Source organism: Arachis ipaensis, chromosome B10 (genome assembly GCF_059453495.1).
Source record: "Arachis ipaensis isolate K30076 ecotype BB chromosome B10, ASM5945349v1, whole genome shotgun sequence".
Classification (NCBI taxonomy): Eukaryota; Viridiplantae; Streptophyta; class Magnoliopsida; order Fabales; family Fabaceae; genus Arachis; species Arachis ipaensis.
Window position 1 is genome coordinate 94,393,003 of NC_142435.1, and position 24,528 is coordinate 94,417,530.

Below are 24,528 nucleotides of genomic sequence, written 5' to 3' on the forward strand. Positions count from 1 at the left end.
GCTATTTGGGTAAGTGAGCTAATTGAACAATGGCCTCAATCATATAAATGTATGTATACACAAAATAATGGACATAAAGAATCAAAGAAATCAAAGATTACAATCATAGGAAGAGAATAATGCACACAAGAATGAAAGTAAGTGGTTATGTATGATGTAACCACACAATTAAGCTCAAATCTCACATGCTTGTGTTCTTAGCTCAAAAATCATGTTTCACAAAGTATATAATTCAAGCAAGTTCTAAAAAAATTTTTTTTTTCAATCAATTGGGTGCCCTATAGATAAAATCCTTGGAAAATATCATGATTTTGACTAAGCTTATTATATACATATGCAAAATAAGAAAATGCAACTAAAAATCCTAAAATGAAATGCAAAAGTGTTGGGATTAGAAACTTGTCACCCAAAAATGCCGAGCGGTCGGACGACCCCCGCACACTTAAAAGTTTGCACCGTCCTCGGTGCACTCAAAGATGAGCAAGGGGGTACGGCGACTTTCCGAGTTGCTACCTTCAGCTGGTAGGTCAACCGGTTGCTGCGCGTTCTTCTTTCCGCTTCTATTTTGGCTTATGGTTCATCAATCATGAAAAACAAAATAAACACTGTAAGATGAGAAAATACAAAAGCAAAGAAGCATGAATTGTTGGAATGAGGTAAATCACTAGAATTGAGTGAGTGAATTAGTTTGACATTGATGAAAGATAGGTGTATGGGTTCTAAAATTGCACGCGGTTTAGAACACACACACACGCTAGTATAAAAAGCTATGTCACATTTACACAAAAGAAAGCATACACCTCACTCATTCTAGTGTGCTTTAGATACTTTAAAAGACTTGTAGGTTAGGGAAACCAAACAAGTAGTGAAGAAGCATAAAAGCATTCAAGCAATTAAACAAGCCATTGTGAAATTGGATAATGCATGGACATTGATTGTTGTGTAAGTAAATTTGGTGAACAAAATGGTTTAAAGAGCTCACACATCAAACAATGACACTTATTGAAGTTGTTGCAACACCTAAGTGACATAGAGATGGAACACATGGATGCTATGGAACTTAGGAAAAAGGATATAGAAGTCAAAAATCAATCACATAGCAAGCATGGTCCACAAAGCTTAGAGAGCTCAAAAATATGTCGCTGGGTAAGATTTCGATCCAATTTCACAATTCCACAATCTCAATGCATTAAATAGGTGATGATCAATTAGAACAAGCATCCTAAAAAAATGCATTGATAATGTACAATTGCCTAACAATAGATGATGAATGCATGGTAGCCAAAACATGCAATTCAAAGAGTTACGATGCATGAAGGCAATGTAACATGTACTTGGTATTCAAAAGCATTAAACATGAAAAGTTCCGAACCAAGTAACCAAATATAACCTCAACAAAGGAATCCAACAATGACAATAATCAACAATGATGTTAAACTAACATCCTATTAATAAGCAGCAGCAGTAAACAGTAAATAAGATTAATAATCCAACACTTATAATGGAAAACAAAAATGAAACTAACTAACTAACTAAAAGAAATGGTGTTATATGATATTTGGTAGTGTTGGGTGATGTTCGAAGGGTGGAAAGAAAAGAAGAGATAAAAGAAGAAGGAAAGAAATCGAAAGAAGAAAAGAAAAGAAGGTGAGTGAAACAGGGCAATCCACGCGTGCGCGTCATGTGTGCGTAAGCGTGGATTGATGAAATGGAAGCGACGCGTACGCGTGCAGTGCGCGTACACGTGCATGGCGAAGCAGAGAGTTGGCGCGGACGCGCAAGGTACGCGTTCGCGTGCCTTTGGGCACAAAGTTGGCTCACTTCAGGCACAACTCTTGGGTGAATGTATGGAAGGGTGGAAAAACTCAATCCACGCGTACGCGTACATGGCGCGTCCGCGTGGATGGTCGAAAATGCTTGAGGCACGCGTACGCGCCAGATGCACGCGCGTGTCGGTGGTGCTCTGTTTTTCAAAATTTTTCTATGTTTTTGCACCAAACCAAGCATTCCAAACCTCCAAACAGCTACCAAAACATCATAAAACCTTATTTAACCTACTAGACTCCCAATTAAACTCAACTAATCAAACAAAACATGAAATTAAACTTATTTTACCAATATGTACAAAAGAGAAAAATGAAAAGATGTTACCATGGTGGGGTGTCTCCCACCTAGCACTTTTAGTTTAAGTCCTTATGTTGGACATTTGGGAAGCTCCTTGTTATGGTGGCATGTGCTTGAATTCATCTTGGAACCTCCACCAATGCTTGGTTTTCCATTGTGCTCCAAAATTTCTAATGAGTTGCAACAAGTCTTGATGGAGTCCTTCACAAGCTAAGGGTTCCCAAAATTGATCCTCATATATACCGGATCCCAAATCTTGTTTCTACACCCATCTTCAAGTTGATCATCACAATTCCAATCGGGTAAGAAGTGATCCGAATTCTCAAGTAAACACCAAAGCATCTTCCTATACCCCTTTAGTTGAGAATTATACCAACCATTGCACTTAGACTTTAAGCTTCCAACCATAAGGAACCTTGATTGACATTTCCACCCACTACTCAATTTCCTTTTGTTCTTAACCCCACAAAGAGCTCTAAGTTGCCCATCCGTCTCAATCAAACCATATTCAAGTGGGAAAGTAAAGATTAGAGATAAGAATTTTACCCACTTGAATGTTATGTTGGATGGGGACTTAGGAAGGGACATCTCCAATGGTCTTGTAAGTTCCATTCCCTTGTGCTCTTCTTTGACTACCTCCACCTCTTGGCAAGCTTTTTCAACTTCAATTCTTTGCCCAGCAACTTCTTCCACACATTCTTCATTGGTGGAGCTTGCCTCTTGATCACCCTCTTCCAATCTTTCATCATTCATACTATGCCTTGGAGGTTGCGCGTCATCCTCCTCAACATCAAATTCAAGCTCACTGGAAGAAGGTTCAACAACTTCCACAAAATCATCGACAATGTCACTTGGTGTGGAAGTGCTCTCAAGTTTGAAATTCACCTCTTGTTCAACTTCCTCTAACTCTTCAACCACTTCTTCTTCTTCAACAATCTCTTCCTCCACCACTTGTTGCAAGACATACCCCATCTCCTTGTCCTCAGGTTGAGATTCTAAAATCTCCTTCATGCTCCTTCCTTCGGTTGATTTCTCACACGCATCTGTGGAGATGCTTTGCTTGTTGCATGAGTTCCATGAGTCCAAGTTGGCTTTAATTTTGGCAAGGTTAGTCTCGATAACTTCATTCCTTCTCCTTTGGGCTTCCTCTTGCTCCTTTTGACGGATTATTGCTTGAAGCCGATCCATTGCTTCATTGAGACGATCCATTGGCTCTTGAATGAATGGGTATGGGTGTTCTTCCATGGAGGGTTATGGTGGAAAGGAAAATTCATTATGTGGTTGAAAGTTATCATACATGGGAGGTGATTCATCTTGATGATAATATGGAGGTGGTGGTTCTTGAGGGTATTGGTGGTGGAATTGGGGTAGTTCTTCATATAGTTCATATGGTTCACAAGGTGGTTGGTATGGTGGATATGGCTTGGGATCATATGGAGGTGTTTGGTAAAAAGGGGCTTGTGAGTAAGGTGGTTCAAAATTATGTTGAGGAGGTGGTTCATAGGCATATGGTGGTTGTTGTTGACAATCATAATAAGGGTCACCACATCCATTAGATTGATATGCATTAGGATTAGAATTATACCCATAAGAATCCGGAGGTTGTTGTTGCCAATAAAGTTGATCAATCCCTTGAGGCTCCTCCCATCTTTGATTGCTCCATCCTTGATGCACATCCTCATTGTAGCTCCCATTTCCTACAACATAATTTGAACCAAACTCATAGCCAAAGTGAGGATGAGAATTCATGATAGCAAATAAAAACAAAAACTAGCAAAAATGAGAACAAAGTCCTAAACCTAACAAAAATTAACAAACAAACAAAAGGCAAACATATTCACAGTATTCACAATAGCCAATAATGTAACACCATTGCAACTCCCCGGCAACGGCGCCATTTTGATGAGCGTGAATTCTTGACGGTTTAGAATTTCATAAATGGATCCTCGTTGCAAAGTATAGTTTCCAAACCAATCAATAATCCTTTCATGCAAAAAAAATTTACGGTTTTGTCACAAATAACAAACCCCAAATAAGAATTAACCAAAGTATTTAGACTCCGGATCGTCTCACAAGGAATTACAACGAAGTGTATGATTATTGGCTATGAAGGGGACAAGGGGTTTTCTTTATAAGGGGCAGAAAATAAATGACAAGAAAAGTAAATCATGCAAGTATTTAAAGAAGACAAGTAAATAAGAGAAAGCAATTAATAAAGAGAGACATTTATGGCAAGAATTGAGGTCATAGGCTTCCTATCCTAGTCATACAATGATTAATTCATCTTATGTAGTCAACTCCAACAAATAGGGAGAAAGTCAAACAATATTAATCCATTATACCACAATAATAAACAAGAATTTATCTTATTACGTCATCTCCAACATTGGAAGAAGGTATCATATTATCTTCCATGAGAGAAAGTCTAATAAGACTAGCTAATCTCAATCCAAAAGTCCTAATCAACTCACTAAATTAATTAGCAAAAGATTAGCTGATGCACGGAAACTTGTCTCTTAACAAATCTCCCTCGGCAAGTATACCGAATTATCGTCAAGTAATAACTCACAAAAGAGTGAGGTCGAATCCCACAGAGATTAACGGATTAAGCAATCAATAGTTGTTTGATTATCCTAGTCAGACGGTTCAGATTTGGATGATGGGCAGTAGGAATTGTAAATGGCATAAAAGTAAAGAAAGCAATAAAGTGCAGAAAAGTAAAATGGCAAGAAAAGTAAATGTAAGAACTAAAAATAAAATGAGCATTGGGATCAAGAGATATTGCAATCCTCCGGATCAAGTTCATTCTCATCTCTTCCTCAATTAATGCATTCATTGATCTCCTTGGCAATCTTAAGTGATTGGAACCCAATTCCTTGGCAATCCAATCTCTCTAAGATTGAACAATTTCCCAATTCCTTGATTTAATTGCTCATGGGAAGAGATGAAGTTTGGTCACTGATTATACCACACACATTCATAGATCAAAGTATTGGTAAGATTAAATGTCACAGTATCCATCCAACCCCCAACCTAATCCAATGTGAGAGAGTATTTCTAGCATGATTTCCTCATTCCTCTTCCAAAGTTCAAAGGAAATCCAAGTATGAGCAATTTCTCTTCCGAGACAATTACCCAATTAGATGAAGATTGAAAGCTCTCTAGTAAAATCAAGAGAAAAGAAAGAAGAACAAGAATAAGAACTACAATTGATCCATTAAATCACAATAGAGCTCTCTAACCCAATGCAAAGAGTTAGTTGATCATTGCTCTACCAAAATAGAAAAGAAAGAAAATGCAGAAAAGTAAAGATGAAGATTAAAACTAAAATTGAAACTTCAAAATTCATAAATGAAAAGTACAAAGAAAAGAAAGAGAAGGAAAAGTGTGTGAGGGGAGGGAGTCCGAAGACCCCTCTTCAATCCCCCAATTCCAGAATGTCCGTCCCCTCTGAATGTAAAAACTAAGGCCTTTATATAGGCTCTCCTAAATTACAAAATGAAATTAAAAGCAAATTACAATGAAATAAAAAATTCTATTCTAGATGCTTCTTGTGGCCTTGATTGGTTGACACTTGTGGGCTTGCTTGCTTGAGCTTTGAAGTGGACTTAAGAGAGAGGTGAATCAAATTGAGGTCCAGGGTGACTTGGCGTTATTGCTGCCGTTAGCCATACTAACGCTACAAGTGTGGCGTTAGTGCTAAAGTTAGTGTGGCTAACGTCACACTTGCTACCCAGTTGGTGTTTTGGGGCTTAAAAGATGCCTCTGGTTTGTGCTTTAATTTCATGCCCACTATAAAGTATTATATATCGTTGGAAAGCTCTAAATGTCATCTTTCTAATGCAACTAGAATCACCTCAATTAGACCTCTGCAACTCAAGTTATGCTCCTTTGAAGTGGACAAGGTCGCTGGCATAGTCGCTAGCATTACTGGAAAACGTGAGTCACAATAACGTTAGCGATCAGGGGATAAATATTTCCAGGTTCTGAAGTTCCAACTTACTATCTACCCCATACTATTATATATTTTTGAAAAGCTCTGGATGTCTACTTTCCAACGCTTTTAATAGCGCATCATTTGGAGCTCTACAGCTCGAGTTACATTTCTTGGAAGGTGAAGAGGTCAGCTGGCCTTACTACAGGTTGATACTATGTTCATCTTTGCACTCTCGGGGCAGGTTTTCTCCCTCAAATTTAGTGTCCACCATGTAGTGCCATATATGCTTGGAAAGCTCTGAAATCCTACTTTCTAATGCCACTGAAATCACCTCATTTGGAGCATTGTGGCTCAAGTTATTCTTGTTTGAAGAAGGCATGGTCAGGCTGCCGGGTGAGATTTTTGCCTACGTTAATGTCCACGTTAGTGTAACTAACGTGGCCATTAACGTGGGTCCTTCTTTGCTTCTCAAACGTTAGTGGCGTTCAACTTTTCCACTAACGTTGGCGTTTCCCTTTCCTTCCATGTTAGTTCCTACGTTAATGTAACTAACGTGGAAGCTAACGTGGGTGTTCTAGCCTTCGCAAACGTTAGTGGTATTCACTTTTTCCACTAACGTTGGCGTTTCCCTTTCCTTCCACATTAGTTCCCACGTTAATGTAACTAACGTGGAGACTAACGTGGGTCTTCTTGCCCGTCGCTAACGTTAGTAGTGTTTACTTTTACCACTAACGTTCCATGCTCTCCTTCTTCAAAGTTAATGCCACTAACTTTCTCACTAACGTTGGGGCTTCTCTTTTCTTCCACGTTAATGGCCACGTTAGTGGCACTAACGTAGCCACTAACGTGGCTCTTCTCTGCTTCTTGTTACCTGAAATCAATCAAACAAAGTGTATCAAAGTCTTGCTCTTAATCATGGGATCATGCATCATCCATTTTATCATTCAATTCATGCATAATTCTCATGAAATCATTCAAAATTCACAATGTTTGCTTGAATCATGGTGTGAATGCATTTTCAACCAAATACTTGCTTATTTCCTAAGAAAATGCATGAAACCAACCTAAAGCATACAAAAAATGGCTAGTAAAACTAGCCATGATGCCCTGGCATCACTAGTGTCAATGGAAACAATATTAGCTAACAACTCTAGATCACCAACATGAGTTGGGTTTTCATGACTCAAGATTGCCTAATTACTCTCTCCAAGCCAAGAATGCTCAAAAATCTACTCTAAGGCCCAACCAAGCATTTTGTCAAACACTTGGTGGGTACAAATAGAAAGCATGGTAAATATGCAAGAATGATAAAATCTAACAACTACCAATTGCAAGAAAAGTAAATTCACAACTCAAATCAACAATTAAAAGAACATCAAATATTAAATTGCATTAAAAGAAAATGAAAATCCAACAAGGGTTCATAAGCATAAAAGTAACAAAATGAAGGAAATGAACAAGAGAAACTAAGAAGAGTAGAGATGTAACAACAAGAAATTAAAAGAAAAACTAAATCAAAACAAGAATTAAAAGTGAGATTCAAGAAAATTAAACCTAAACTACCCTAAATTCTAGAGAGAAGAGAGAGCTTCTCTCTCTAGAATTCTACCCTAAAACATGATGAAAAACTAAACTATGACTACTTGGTTCATTCCCCCTTCAATCCTTGGGTTCAATAGCATCAGAAATGGGTTGGATTGGGCCCAAAATGAGCTGCAAAATCGCTGGGGGCGATTTCATTAAAGTGGACCCACGGGCAGAATCGGCGCGCACGCGTACATGGCGTGTGCGCGCCCCTGAACGCGAAGCAACATATGGCAAAATTTATATCATTTCGAAGCACCGCATGTTAGCTTTCCAACGCAACTAGAACCGCCTCATTTGGATCTCTGTAGCTCAAGTTATGGTCGATTGAGTGCGAAGAGGTCAGGCTTGACAGCTTTACGGTTCCTTCATTTCTTCATGAGTTCTCCCACTTTGCATGCTTTTCTCCTCACTTCTTCCATCCAATACTTGCCTTATGAACCTGAAATCACTCAACAAACACATCAAGGCATTGAATGGAATTAAAGTGGATTAAAATCACCAATTTAAGGGCCTAAATAGCATATTTTTATACTTAAGCACAATTCAAGGGAGAATTACAAAACCATGCTATTTCATTGAATAAATGTGGGAAAAGGTGATAAAATCCCCTAAAATAAGCACAAGATAAATTACGAAATCGGGGTTTATCACTAAGTCACCATCCAAATTTCAAATTGAATGGGTAATCATCTCATCTTTCAATTTTCTTGGCCCATATCAATATGCATTATTAGAAATGGATGGTCAACTTAGAACTCTTTGTGGGTTAGAGAGTAAGAAAGAGTTGGATGTTGGTGGGCAATTTAAATCAAGATGCATAGGGGATAGAAGTTCAAACTTTGAAATCCAAAAGTGGAATGAAGCTCAATTCTATGGAATTAGGATGAGGATTAGGAGTTCTAAGGAGAATTCAAGAAGTTTGTCACCCAAGTCACCCAATTGGAAGCAAGAAGATCAAGAAGAAAAGGGGTTGACAAACAAAGAATGGGACCCTGGAATATACATAGATAATCATCAACTTTGGGGCCTTAGTACTTGCTTGAGATCTCTTCGTAGCTTGATGCGCTTAGTTTGGGATCCCAGTGGACATTGGAAATGCAAAGATTGGTGGGGATTTGATGAGCGGATAATTTATACGCTTTTTGGCATTATTTTTAGTATGTTTTTAGTATATTTTAGTTAGTTTTATTATGTTTTTGCTAGTTTTTATTCAAAAATCACATTTCTGGACTTTAGTATGAGTTTGTGTGTTTTTCTGTGATTTTAGGTATTTTTTGGCTGAAATTGAGGTTGAAGAAGGACTGCAGATGCTATTAGATTCTGACCCTCCTACACTCGAAATGAATTTTCTCAAGCTATAGAAGCCCAATTGGTGCTCTCTCAATTGCGTTGGAAAGTAGACATCCTGGGCTTTCCAGCAATATATAATAGTCATACTTTGCCCGAGTTTTGATGATGCAAACTGGCATTTGAACGCCAACTTTCTACCCTATTCTGGCGTTAAACGCCAGAACTGGCATAAAAGCTGAAGTTAAACGCCCAAACTGGCACAAAAGCTGGCGTTTAACTCCAAGAAAAGTCTCTACATGTGAAAGCTTCAATGCTCAGCCCAAGCACACACCAAGTGGGCCCCAGAAGTGGATTTCTACACTAACTAACCTAGCTTACTCATTTTATGTAACCCTAAGTCACTAGTTTATCATAAAAACCACTTTTAGTGATTATTTTGTACCTCATGACAATTTACATTCGAACTTGTATCTTCTACGGCATGAGTCTCTAAACCCCATGGTTGGGGGTGAGGAGCTCTACTGTGTTTTGATGAATTAATGCAATTACTATTGTTTTCTATTCAATCACGCTTGTTTCTCTTCTAAGATATTCACTCGTACTTCAACTTGATGAATGTGATGATCCGTGACACTCATCACCATTTTCAACCTATGAACGTGTGCTTGACAACCACCTCCATTCTACCTTAGACTGAGTGCATATCTCTTAGCCTCCTGATTCAAATCAGAGTCTTGGTGGTATAGGCTAGAATTATTGGCAGCTATTCTTGAGAACCGGAAAGTCTAAACCTTGTCTGTGGTATTCCAAGTAGGATCTGGGAAGGGATGACTGTGACGAGCTTCAAACTCGCAAGTGTTGGGCGTACTGACAGACGCAAAAGGATCAATGGATCCTATTCCAACATGAGTGAGAACCGACAGATGATTAGCCGTGCGGTGGCAACGCATTTGGACCATTTTCACTGAGAGGACGAATGGTAGCCATTGACAGCAGTGATCCACCAACATATAGCTTGCCATGGAAAGAGCCTTGCGCGCGTGAAAAAAAAGACAGTAAGAAAGCAGAGATTCAGAAGACAAAGCATCTCCAAAACCTCAACCTGTTCTCCATTACTGAATCACAAGTACTCTTTATTTTATGTTGTTTATTTTTCATAAATACAATCACTCTCATCATTAATCTCCTAACTAAGATTTACAAAATAGACATAGCTTGCTTCAAGCCGATAATCTCCGTGGGATCGACCCTTACACACGTAAGGTATTACTTGGACGACCAAGTGCACTTGCTGGTTAGTTGTGCGAAATTTTGAAAAGTGTGAATCACAATTTCGTGCACCAACTTTTTGGCGCCGTTGCCGGGGATTGTTCGAGTTTGGACAATTGATGGTTTATTTTGTTGCTTAGATTAGGAATAATTTATCTTTTTTGGTTTAGAGTCACTAAATTTGAGTCTTTTATTTGAGTTCAGTTTTATATTTTAAGTTTGGTGTCCTGTGTGTCCTTATTTTCTTAAAAATTTTCAAAATTTGTTCTTGGTGTTTATCTTGATCTTCAAAGTGTTCTTGGTGTTCATCTTGACATTCAAAATTTTCCTGTTTGTTTTCTTTGTTTTGATCTAAAAAAGTTCTAAGTTTGGTGTCTTTTTATTATTTTTCTCTTTCTTCATTAAATTCAAAATATCTTTTCCCTTTATTTTAATTAAATTTTCGATTTTTACTTTTAAAAAAAAATTCAGATTCTTATTTTTTTTTATTCTATCTTATCTTAGTCTTGAGTTTTAAAATCATATCTTTAATTTTAAAATATATCTTTTTCAAAACTCCCTAAACCACTTTCTCTCTCTTCAATTTTCGAAAATCATATCCAAGGTTTTTCAAATTTTCTTAATTAATCAATTATTTTAGTTTTTGAAACTTTTATTTTATTTTCTATTTATTTTATTTTATTTTATTCGGTTGCTTTTAATTAAATAAAATAAAAATAAAAATATAATTTATTTACAATTCATATCAATTCCCTTTTCTCCATCATGGACATAAGTGGAAATGAACAGTCCAGAAGGACTCTGGAGTCCTATGCTAACCCCATTACAGTTGCATATGGGAGTAGCATTTGTATACTGATGCCAGGGCATCTTGGCCAGTTTCACTGACCTTTTCTTTATTGTTTTTAGGTTAGTTTCATGCATTTCTTTAGAAAATAAGCTAGTTTTGGGCAAATATTCACTTATGCCTTGACTCAAGCATACATTGTGCATTTTACATGATTTCATGAGGATTTTGCATAAGTTTAGTGACAAATATTATGTTGCATTACTCATGACTTGGACTAGAGCTTTGATGCACTTTGTTGCTTGATTTCAGGACCAAAAAGAAGCAAGAAAAGGGGAGGTAACTTGCAAAGATTAATGAGAAAAGTGATTGCCAATAACACTATCAAAAAGCCATCAATGCCCACGTTAGAGAGTCACGTTAACCAAGTTAACGTGAACTCTAACGTGGAGAAAAGAAGTTGAGCCAACATTAGTGACACTCAACATTGTCACTAACGTTGGCAATTACTCATAAGTGGCCACGTTAGAAGCCACTCGTTAACGTGGCCTCTAACGTTAAGGGGGAGGGAGAGAAGCCAACGTTAGTGACACTCAACATTGTCACTAACGTTGGCCTATGGTGCTAAGTACCACGTTAACTCCCACGTTAACTTGGTTAACATGGGAACTAACGTAGAGGATGAAGAGTTGTCGACAACGTTAGTGACACTCAACATTGTCACTAACGTTGAAGCAACCACACAACCCCCAAGAGTCACGTTAACTTGGTTAACGTGGAAGCTAACGATGAGAAATGAAGGATGAGCCAACGTTAGTGACACTCAACATTGTCACTAACGTTGGGATGGCTAAAAGATGGCCACGTTAGAAGCCACGTTAACCTAGTTAACGTGGACTTTAACGTGAGACCTAGGGGCACATTGGAACGTTAGTGACAATGTTGAATGTCACTAACGTTCTCGAAGGATGGCAAAGGCCACGTTAGAAGCCACGTTAACCTAGTTAACATGAGCTTTAACGTGAAGCAAGAAGGGGCACACTGGAACGTTAGTGACAATGTTAAGTGTCACTAACGTTCTTGAAGGTTGATAAGGCAACGTTAAGAGCCACGTTAACCTGGTTAACGTGGGTTTTAAGGTAAGGCAAAAGGGGGTGCATTGGAACGTTAGTGACAATGTTAAGTGTCACTAACGTTCCCGAACTTGGACTTTCACTAAATGATTAACACTCCTTACGCCCTGAGCTTAAGTCTCTGCCCACTCCGCACTTTCTCTCTGCAAGTAAAGCCAAGCCCAAATAAAGAAATGAACTGCTTCAAACTCAAGATCCAAAGGCCCAAGACTTGAAGAGTGAACTAGAAGCTGAGAAGAGTAGTATATATAGGAGTAACTTTGAATTGTAAAATAGTTCTGGAGGCTGAAGAACCACTCTCTGTATTTACTTTCTTTGCAATTTCTAGTTTTATGATGTATTCTCCATCTTTGTTTCCATTTTCAAGAGCTATGAACAACTAAACCCCTTTCATTGGGTTAGGGAGCTCTGTTGTAATTTGATGGATCAATACTAATTTTCATTGTTCTTCTTCTATCTTTCCTCTTGATTTTACTTGAAAGCTTTCGATCTTCATCCAATTGAGTAGTTATCTTGGAAGAAAAGCTATTCAAACTTGGATCTCTTTTGAACCTTGGAAGAAGAATGAAGAGATCAAGCTAGAAATGCTTTCTCATGCTGGACCAAATTGGGTTTGGATGGGTATGTGATTGTAACCCTCTCAATACTTGGTTTGGGAAATGCATGTGGTATAATCAGTGACCATACTTCATCTCTTCTCATGAGCAATTGACCAAGGAATTGGCTATTGATCAAGATTTGAGAGATTGAATTTCAAGGAATTGCAATTCAATCACTTAAGATTGCCAAGGAGATCAATGAGTGCATTGATTGAGGAAGAGATGAAAATGAACTTGATCCGGAGAATTGCAACATCTCATAAGCCCAATGAACTCCCCATCTCTAATCTTACCCATTCTCTTTAATTTCTGCGATTTACTTTTATAAGCAAATCCCCCATTCCCATTTACAATTCTGCAATTTATTTTCAGTCATTTACTTCCAGTCATTTAATTCTAGCATTTACTTTTCTGTTATTTACATTCCCGCCATTTTATTTTCTGCAACTCTCAACCCAAATTCTGGATTCGCTCAACTAGAACATTCTTCTAATTAAAGTTGCTTGATCAATCAATCCCTGTGGGATTCGACCTCACTCTATTGTGAGTTTTTACTTGACGACAACTTCGGTACACTTGCCGAAGGAAGATTTGTTGAGAGACAACTTTTCCCCGCATCAAGTTTATGGCGCCGTTGCCGGGGATTGATTGTGCATTAACAATGATTAGATTGGAAGATCACTAGATTGAGCATTTTATTTTGTGAATTTTACTTTTCTGTTTGAGTGATTTACTTTTTGTTTTAGTTAAACTTCTTCCCTTCTCCCTCTACCCGTTTGTTTTTCTTTGTTATTTTCAATTTTTTTTGCTAACCCACTAACTGTTTGATATATTGCATCACCCACAACTAACAATAACTCTGACACAAATACTGTCTGCACCTATCTTCTCTGCTTGTACTTGTTGGTTGTATGACAGGGAGAAGAAGCGGGGCTTCAACTTCCTTTAATTCTGAACCAGAGAGAACCTTCCTTAGACTAAGGAGGGAGGCAAGAGGAAAACGAGTAGTTGGTGCTGAAGAAGAGGAGGAACAGTTTGAGGAATACTTTGAACCAAACATGGAAGAAAACATGGAAAATCATCATGAAGAAGAGACTCTCAACCAAGGCAGAGGAGGTGGAGCAAATCATGCTAGGGAGGATAGAAGAGTTTTGGGCTCTTACATTAATCCAAACCCAGGCAATTGTGGAAGTAGCATCCAAAAGCCAACAATCCATGCCAACAACTTTGAACTTAAACCACAGCTCATCACCCTTGTTCAGAACAACTGTTCGTTTGGAGGAGGTGTTCAAGAAGATCCCAACCAACATTTGACCACCTTCCTGAGAATATGTGACACAGTGAAATCTAATGGTGTTCATCCTGACGCCTATAGATTGCTCTTATTTCCCTTCTCACTCAAAGACAAGGCAGCCAAGTGGCTGGAATCCTTCCCAAGGGAGAGCTTGACAACTTGGGAGGATGTGGTGAACAAATTCTTAGCAAGATTCTACCCTCCTCAATGAATCAATAGGCTGAGAGCTGAGGTTCAAACCATCAGGCAACAGGATGGTGAGACTCTGTATGAAGCATGGGAGAGGTTTAAAGACTTAACAAGGAGGTGTCCACCTGACATGTTCAATGAATGGGTGCAGCTACACATTTTCTATGAAGGGCTCTCTTATGAGTTAAAGAAGGCAGTAGACCATTCATCTGGAGGGTCCTTGAACAAGAAGAAGACCATTGAGGAAGCCATAGATGTTATTGAAACAGTAGCAGAAAACGACTACTTCTATGCTTCTGAAAGAGGGAACACAAGAGGAGTGATGGAGCTAAACAATGTAGACGCTCTGTTGGCCCAAAACAAGCTCATTACCCAGCAGCTGGCTGACCTCACCAAGAAGATGGAGATGAACCAAGTAGCAGCAATCTCCACTTCATCAACAACACAAGAAGGAGTAAACCAAGAAGCAGAAGGGAGTCAGGAGCAAGCCAACTACATTGGGAATTCACCAAGGAAAAACTATGATCCATACTCCAAGACTTACAACCCTGGATGGAGAAATCACCCGAACTTTGGGTGGGGAAGTGAGCAAGATCAAAACCAAGACCAGAGACATTACAACAATTCAGCTCACCAGCAATTCACCCAGAGGACATCTCAACACCCCCACAACAACACTTCTCCACATACTTATCAAAACCAAAACAGCACATCTGCTCCGAACCACTCATCAATTGATGACAGGCTCTCTAAGATTGAAGCCTTACTTGAAGGAATAAGCCAAGAGATTCAAGAAAATAAAGTATTCAAAGAGGAGGTGCGAGCCAATATTAAGAACCAGGGAGAAACCATTAGGAAGATGGAATTCCAGGTGGGATATTTAGCTGAGAAGATTCCCGAACCTACTGATAGCTTCCCTAGTGACACTGAGAAAAACCCCAAGGGAGAAGCAAAGAAAGTAAGATGGGAAGATTGCAAAATGGTCACTACAAATGATCAAGAAATTGAAGACAAGCAAGGCAAAATGTGCGAACAACCTGAAGATAACTTAACAAAGGAGGAGGATAGAGATCACAAAGAACCAGAAATCTCACAACAAGAGCTGCTGAAGCTCTATGCACCATTCCCTCAACTGCTCAATGGTGCTGTGGGAAAGAGGATATACTCAAGGTTCCTAGACTTGTTTGCATCTCTGCACGTGAACATACCATTCATCAAGGCAATTCAACAAATGCCTGCATTCATCAAGTATATGAAGGAACTTCTTCCCAGGAAAAGCTCACTCAAGGGAGGGCAGACTATAGTGATGAACAAGGAATGTAGTGCCCTTATTCAACCTGAGTTGCCTACAAAAAGAAGAGACCCAGGAAGTTTTCATATACCTTGTGCCATAGGAGAAAACATGTTCGACAGAGCACTATGTGATTTAGGGGCCAGCATCAACTTACTGCCCTTATCCCTGGTGAAGAGGCTGCAGATCAATGAGATAATGCCCACAAATGTCATTATCAGACTGGCTGACAAAACTCAAAAGCAAGCAATAGGAGTGGTGGAAAATGTGTTGCTAAAAGTTGGGAAGTACTTTCTCCCAACAGATTTTGTCATTCTGGACATGGAAGAAAGTCACACTCATCCAATCATATTGGGAAGACCATTCCTAGCTATAGCCAGAGCACTTATTGATGTAGAGAAAGGGGAGCTAATATTGAGAATCCATGATGAACGACTCAGCTTCAATGTTTTCAAACTCTCACAAGAAACAGATCAAGAGGACAAGGAACTGAGCACAAATGATAAAGAGACACTGAAGGAGGAAACAAGCACTGAAGCATAGCCAGTTCATTCTGAGATCCCCTTAACTGACAAACAAGGAAAACAGCAATTGCCACAGCTCAAGGAAAAGTTGGAGGAACCCAAACCTCTAGAGGCAGGTGAAGACAGCATCACAACTCCTTGGAGAAAAGAGGTCACCAAGGGGAAGGCAACCTCAAAAGAAACAAAGAAGAAGGTACCAAGGAGATGGAGGAACAAGAAGATCCCTACGGAAGACTTCTCTCCAGGGGATAGAGTTGTCTCAGCTTACTTCCCAGATATTCCCCCTAATCTCCCTACTGTACCATCTCAATTACCCAAGGTCTTCACTATCAACAGAGTTCTTTCCCTGGAACATGTGGAGATCATTGATCCAACCAATGGATACAAGTCCACAGCAAGAGGGGAGGACTTTAAGCACTACCAACCACCATGATGAAGGAAAAACGTCAAGCTAGTGACGCTAAAGAAGCGCTTCATGGGAGGCAACCCATGTTTCATATGCTTTCAGAAGATTATGAATAAGTCTATCTTTATGAGCTTCAATCTAAACTTAACGAACAATTGGTGAAAATCTTCTTATGCAGAATATAGTGAGGAACAAGTTTGGTGTTCAAAGCAAACTAAGTTGCATGCTAGTCTTGGGAGCTTTGAACACAAAACTTTTCATCACATTGCTTCAAACTAAGTTTGGTGTCACCCCATGGTGCCACCAAAATGCATATAAGGAATCACCAATAGTTAGTTAGTTAGTTGAAATTCATAAACAAACAATCAAATCCTTTCTTTCATTTTATTCTAGCCGTAGAGTTTTAATTTTTTTTTATGTTATTAATTTCCTTATTTCAAATCTTTATAGGAAAGGAAAAGAAGCATAAAAAGGGATTGATGGGACAATTAAATGGGAGATTTCACCACTTAAAGAAGAGAGGTTACATACTTGTTCTAAAGAGGAAATACGTTGGAAAATGTTGCCATGCAACATTGAAAAAAGGGACCCTTAGAAGACCGAGCAATCCCCATCGTAAAGTGATGATCCTTGTCTTCTAGCCATGCATAACCCCAACCGTCCATCAAGTGACCACTTCATCGATCTATACCCTCCATTCTCTCACAACTTCTCTATATAAATAACCATTGTCCATACCACCCTTCATTGTCATCACACACCTTCACCACTCTTCATTTCGGTACAATACACCCCCTATCCAATTATAAACATTCCTCCCCTCACTCTCCTCATTGCCATAAAACCCTTAACAACCAAAAGTCTCCATAACCTTACCACCTTCACATATTAAATCATCATTCATGGCATCTTCAAGTTCTAAGAGAAGGGAGGGGAAGGAACCCATGGAAAAACACTCATATGATGAGAAGAGATTTAGAAGCTTGCATCATGCATTGCAGTATGGGTGGATGGTTGATAAGGAAATCATTTATGAGCTGGGATTTCAAGTTAAGAATACTGAATGCCCCGAAATCACAGAGAAGGTAGAAAGGAGAATATGGGAGCTCCTCACTGACCCGGTCACTAAGGTGAATGCAAATCTCATAAGAGAATTTTATGCAAATGTAGTCAGGTATGATAAGAAAGATGAGTCATATACAAGCTTTGTGAGAGAAACAATGGTGGATTTTGGTCCCATGAGTGTAATGAGGGCATTGAAGCTACGGTCTATACCATTTGAAGAAGAAAGTTACCACTCAAGATTGGACAACAACCCCAATTATGACCAGCTTTTACTAGACCTTTGTGTACCAGGAGCTGACTGGGAAAGGGGTGCAGGAAATAAACCAAAGTTCATTAAGAGAACAGATCTCACTCTTGAAGCTAAGGGGTGGTTCGAGCTAGTAAGGAGGTCTATTCTCCCATCTGCAAACAACTCGGAGGTGAATCTCGAGAGAGCAACGATGTTGCATTGTATACTCAAGGGAGGAGAAATCAAAGTTCATGAGATCATAGCTCAAGGAATTAGAAAGATGGCAGAGAAAAGCGACTCAAGAGGAACATTGGGTTACCCCAGCACCATTTACCGAATATGCAAGAAAGCTAGAGTGGTTTTTGAAGATGAGGACCCCGTTTGGATAAAGGAAGACATTCCAATAATGGTCCGAAGGATGAATGCTGCAGCACTCCCCCTGCCTCAATGGAAGCAAAGAAAGAGGACAGCTCCTCAAGTAGTTGAAGGACAAGTCTTAGAGGGACAAGCACCACAGACCTTGGACATGCACCAATTACAGGAAGCTATTGATGGCTTATCTAGACAATATTTGGAAAGCCAAGGAGCACAGAAAGAGCTTCAACTACAGATGATGGGGCAGCAAGATGAGTGGAAAAGGCAAATGATGGAACAGCAATTAAGCCAAGGACAACAATGGGGAGAAGCATTCAACAGGATGGAACAAAGGCAAAACGAGCAACAAGAATCCACCCAGAGGCTAATCAAAATCCAAGCACATCAAGGGGCACACATACATGAGATGCATCGAAGACAAATAGAACAGGCAGAACTATTGGACGAGCAAAGGGCATTCGCAGAAGGAGTTTACATGAGTCAAACAGGACATCAAATAAAAATTCAAGCCAGGCTCGGCTACTTAGTGGGACAGCTGCCAATATTGCATCCAGGAATAGCCAAGTATGATGAAATGAAGGATGAATTAGCACGAAGGGAAAGACAAAGGGTGGAAGAGAGTCATAAGTCAATGAGGAAGGCACTTGAGGATTGGAAGCAAGCAAGATTGGCACGGATGCGAGGAAATGCAAGAGGAAACAAGGAGGACAAGCAAGGAAAAGAGCGTGGACACCCACAACAGTAAAAGGTGGTGGACTTCCTTCTTTGTTCCATCTTTCTCCGTGTTTTAAATAAGGAAGATCTTGTATGAAATAGAACTTGCTTCCATGTTATGTTTAAACTTTTTAAAATTCTGTCTTTTAAGTTTCCTTCTGAATAGGTCCATGATTTCTGGTTTAAATGTCACTACATCATTTCCTTATTTACTTGTAAGCTTGTCCCTTTTTATCAAATGAAGAAGAGAATGTTTATGTTCTTAAAAGACCAGAGTAGGGTTCCTAATGTGGAGGTGCATTCATGAATCTTTGGGGTAGTCATAAGTTAGCTAAGTTGGTTCAACCACAAGGTTAGGAGGACAACTATCTATCCTGAATACTTGACTTTGGAAATACCCATGAGACTGAGCATATGACAAGATCCTAATAAGAGAAAAGGGAAAGAATAATGGAAGTGAAAAACAAAAGAAAAAGAGTAAGCAATAAGGCTAGGCATCAATGGTTTTAATCTTGAGGCAAGTGTCTGTGGTGCTCCTGTGTGAGGGATCTACTTGGATGAATAAGCTCTTAGGGGTGCTTTATCACTTGGTAACTTGGGTTAACTAACCCGGGATTATCAGCTGAAAATCCACCATCAAGAGTAACCCTCACTACAGAGCATTTAGTAACCCAAAGAGGTGCTGGACACCAAGGTCTCAAGAAAAGAAAATAAATAAACTATATGCCTGTGGTGTGTATGTATGGGGGAGAGACTTGAGGGAGTAAGTCCTTAGGGGTGCTTCAACACCTAACACCTTGAACCAACTGGTTCGGGAGTGTTGGCTGAAAGCTTATCTTAAAGAGTTGCCCCCTTACAGAGCACTTAGCCTAAATAACACAAATAACCCTTGAAATAACAATAAAAGGATCAATGAATAAAAGTCTCATGAGATATAAACAAAGTAAGTGTTTAGGGACATGATAAAGGTCTGAAAGCCAGTAATGGAATGAACCTAAGTTGCTATGCATGAAACCACCATAAAATCAGTAATATGACTTCCACAAGAATGACTCATTCCTCTGGATATTCCATTCATCATTCTCTTGTTCCAGTACTTGCTTAGGGACAAGCAAGCTTTAAGTTTGGTGTTGTGATGCCAGGGCATCTTGGCCAGTTTTACTGACCTTTTCTTTACTGTTTTTAGGTTAGTTTCATGCATTTCTTTAGGAAATAAGCTAGTTTTGGGCAAATATTCACTTATGCCTTGACTCAAGCATACATTGTGCATTTTACATGATTTCATGAGGATTTTGCATAAGTTTAGTGACAAATATTATGTTGCATTACTCATGACTTGGACTAGAGCTTTGATGCACTTTGTTGCTTGATTTCAGGACCAAAAAGAAGCAAGAAAAGGGGAGGTGATGAGTATTTTTGTGGAAAAACGAATTTCTCCAAAACACCCAAAACTAACCGGCAAGTGCACCGGGTTGCATCAAGTAATAATAACTCACGGGAGTGAGGTCGATCCCACAGGGATTGAAGGATTGAGCAATTTTAGTTTAGTGGTTGATTTAGTCAAGCGAATCAAGATTTGGTTGAGAGATTTCTGATTAACAAAAATTAAATTGCATGGAAAGTAAAGGGAATGGGTAAATTGCATGAAAGTAAAGAAGACTGAAATTTAAAGTGCTGAATCTTAAAGAATAAGAAATTAAATGGCAGAAACTTAGAACGCAAGAAATGTAAATTGCAGAATCTTAAAGTGCAAGAAATGTAAATGGCTTGAATTGTAAAGGGAATTGGGGATTGGATTTGCAGAAATTAAACAAGGAAAAGTAAAATTGCAACAAATAGAGAAATAGAAGAAGACTTGGATTGAATCGGATCTAAAAACAGAATTGTAAATGAGCATGAAAAGCGTTAAACAGAGAAAGTAAAATGAGAATTCAGATCTCAGGACCCAAGAGACTAGATAACCAAGTCTAGATCTCAATGCCTTCCTAGATCCAACAAGAGTAATTGCAAAGGAAATGTAAGTTGCAAAGAAAGTAGATGAAGAAGCAATTAACCGAAACTGAAATTCAATTAAGCAGTGAATTAAACAAGATCCCAAGGTGAGATTGAAACAGAAGTTCTTCAATTCTCCACCCAAGATCCGAAGCAAGAAAATTAAAGAGTGCTGGGCAAGAACAAGGAAGAAGAGAGATCAATTCTCCTCCCCAATTCTCTTAAATTAAAACAACAATGCTAGAATGTAAAAGTGAGCTCTCTACAAAACTCCCCAATCAAACCCGAAAAGAAAGCTCTATGAAAACTAAAAGGGAAGCTCTCCTAAAAACTTAAATCCTATGCTATTTATACACTTTCTTCAAATGGTCTTCAAGTCTTCAATTGGGCCTTTGCTCTTGATGGAATTGGGTTGATAGAGGCCTTGGTTGATTGCTCTTGGAGTTTGGAGAAGAACCAAATTGAACCGGGTTTGGAATCATGAAAGCTTGAGTAAAAGTTTGAGTAAAAGTTTGAGGCAAACTTTTACTCCAAATTTTCACATCAGCCACCCTCTTTTGCTGATACCAACGTTGGGGCAAAAGTTTGGGGTCAAACTTTTGCTCCAACGTTGGCCTCCCCTTGCACACTCATGGCGCCAACGTTAGCCAAAAAGTTAGAGGCTAACGTTGGCGCAAACTTTTGCTCTCCAGGGTGTGTTGTTCATGCGCCAACATTTGCCAAAAAGTTTGAGGCTAACGTTGGCGCAAACTTTTGCTCTCCAGGGTGTTGATTTGTGATGCCAAAAGTTTGCCAAAAAGTTTGAGGCAAACTTTTGCTCCAGCTTTTTGCCCAAAAGTTTGCACAAAAGTTTGAGGCAAATTTTTGGTCCAGCTTTTTGCACCCTGGTTCATTTTCACTTATTCCAAAAGTTTGAGCTAAAGTTTGAGGCAAACTTTTGCTCAAACTTTTTGTCCTCTCTTCCTCCTAGCCATTCCTTCTTGCTTCAACCTTTCTCCAAGCTTTCTTCACCTATCATTAATCAACCAAACACATCAAAGCTATGCTCAAAATCATGAGATATTCATTCTTTCATAATATGTGACAATTATAGCATAAAACCTCATGAAATAGCATGAATTCATACATGGTTGATTAAATCAAAGGAAACATGAAAATCTACCCAATTGGCTTGCTTATGGCTCAAGAAAGTGCATAATTCAATTGAAAACAAAAGAAAAAGGCTAGTGAAACTAGGCTAAGATGACTTGTCATCACAACACCAAACTTAAAGCTTGCTTGTCCCCAAGCAAGAAATGAATTCTGCACAAAGGTTCTTTCAATTAAGACGGATTGAAGAATAAATTGTAAGGTCCTGTGAGTGAAGTGATTAAGTGTCAGTGGGGTGAACTCTAAATCATATGCTCATGCAAGGGCTTCAGTGCTCACTAGTCCTCACATATTGGGAGTCTTAGGTCTTAGGATTTTCATCCAAATGGAATCATGGAGATCTCTTTATATGTTGTCACCTTGAAGCAGCTTATAGTTTCTTTGCTTTGGCCTTGACTCTAAGTGTCATGTCTCAAAGCGGCTCTTTAGATAAGCTTTCAATCAATACTCCTAAACCAGTTGGTTTTAAGGTATTAGGTGTTAAAGCACCCCTAAGGATTTACTTGCTCAAGCCTCTTTCTTTGACACAACTCAACCACAAGCATTTACTAGGCTAACAACTCTTTGAGTTTTGTTTCTTCTTTCTTTTTCTGCCTAGTAATTGATGCTCAGAGCCTTGGGCCATGTTCTTTTTGCTTTTGTATTTTCTTTATTTTCTTTTGTTTTGTTTGCTGCTTCTTGGATCAATAGATTTTTGAGAATCTCCACAATACTTCTTTGAACTTCATGTCCTGCCTATGAGCTCCCATGCAAGTTTTCACAAGCATGCAACCTCAATACAATATCATACAACTAGAACCACCACTTCTCCTAATCTTTTGCTTGCCTCAAAATTGTTTGATTCCTCAATCCTTCTTTTCAAAGAACTTTCATGTGATGCATTTTTTTGAATATTGAGTGCAAACAAGTTTTGAAGAGAAAAATGTTGTGAATGATCAAGCATCTTGCTTATTGAATTATAGAGAACTATACTATGCAAACAGGCAGGGGTATTATATCACTTTCAATCATAGCAGTGTTTGATGTAAAGCAATCACTTAACAATACAACCTTTTGGAGTTCGCTTGCTTTCCTTCTCATCATCATCATCACTGATCCACACATTCCTCTTTCATCTCTTTGGTTGATGATGCTTAATCCTTCCAAAAACTTGTATGGACCTCTGCAATGATATTGAAAGTTGCTTGTTCCCCAAGCACTTGAAAAATGGTTAGCATGCATGATTTATTTGTGGGCTTTTGTACTTACTTTGGTGTGAGAACACCAAACTTAGTACCTTGCCAATGGTTCTCATGCATCAGATTAACCATGTGTGAAACTCTTTTTTTTTTTTTTCAAAAGTAACAACACTGAAAACTAAAGAATAGCAAAATAGTTGACTAGTTTATCTAATTGCTTGAAGCTAGCATTATGCAGAAGGTGAGAATCTGTTTTATGATAAAATTTTGGTGGAACACCAAACATAGAATCCTTCATTCTCCCTTAAATTGTTTTGGTGTGCAACACCAAACTTAGCTTCTTGCAATATAGATAAAACTAAGTAACCTTTTTATTGAACTAGTTATGAAAAGAAAGTTACCTCAGGTTGGGTTGCCTCCCAACAAGCGCTCTTTTATTGTCACTAGCTTGACATCCTTCATTCTGTGCTCATGGAAGTTGAGGCTTCTGTTGCCTTAGGTTTCCTCCCCTTGCTATGGGCTTCCTTCCCTCTGTTTCTCTCTCCATAGCCTTCTTACTTTCCTCCATGACTCCCTTCTCTTTCAACCCAGCATCCTTTTCATGGCTCTTTGGGTTCAGAGTCCCCTTCTTCTCACCCAATTCAGCAAGGTTTTGAACCAGTTGTTCCATCTGCCTTTCAAGTCTTCTGAGTGAGGCCTCTTGGTTCTTGCTTATCATCTCTTGATGTTTCTTTATTTCTTCCTGCTCTATTGCCATCATTTCTTGAATTTTCATGAACCTCTCCATCAGCATTTCTAGAATATAGATTCTTTGAAAGGTTGGAAGTGGTTGTGGCTGTGTCAATTGTGGTGGTCGATGAAGGTTATTTTGGGCGAATGGTGAGGTAGGACGGGGTTGGAAGTGTGTGTGATTGTTGTTGTGGAGGTGTATTTTATGTTGATTTTTGAAGCTGGGATTGTTGCAGTTGAAGTCCCTTGGTCTTTGGTTTTGGTTCTCAACCCCCCTCCCATTAGAATGAGTTCTCCAAGGTGGATTGTACACATCATTCTGAGGCCTGTGTTGGAGCACGCTAGAGTGATTGCTTGGAGATTGTAGTTGCTCATAACTTTGTTGCTCATGGTTAATGACCCCAAAACTGTGTTCTGCTTGATTACACCCATATGAGCTTTGAGTCAGGTTGTATGTATGTACTATAGCATGTCTCAACTCAGTGATTTTTCTGGCCATCATGTCTAGTTGTTGTAGAGTCTGCTGATGCATCTGCTTGTTTTGGCTTATGACTGCACGAGCACCTTCAATTTCTTTCTCTTGTGTGAATGGATACACTTCTGCCTCTGGCTTAACAACTCTCTGTGATGGGTTCAACTTGACTAGGAGTTCACTCATCAGTTCTTC

The 24,528-nt window shown here is 39.0% G+C and overlaps 1 non-coding gene across 1 annotated transcript; it reads right to left on the reverse strand.

The window, feature by feature from the left end:
• Positions 1 to 14,237: 14,237 nt before the first annotated feature.
• Positions 14,238 to 14,341, reverse strand: LOC148580922 (small nucleolar RNA R71). Its single transcript, XR_015896403.1, has one exon. It is a non-coding gene; the product is annotated as a small nucleolar RNA R71 (small nucleolar RNA).
• Between the last annotated feature and the right edge of the window lie 10,187 nt (positions 14,342 to 24,528).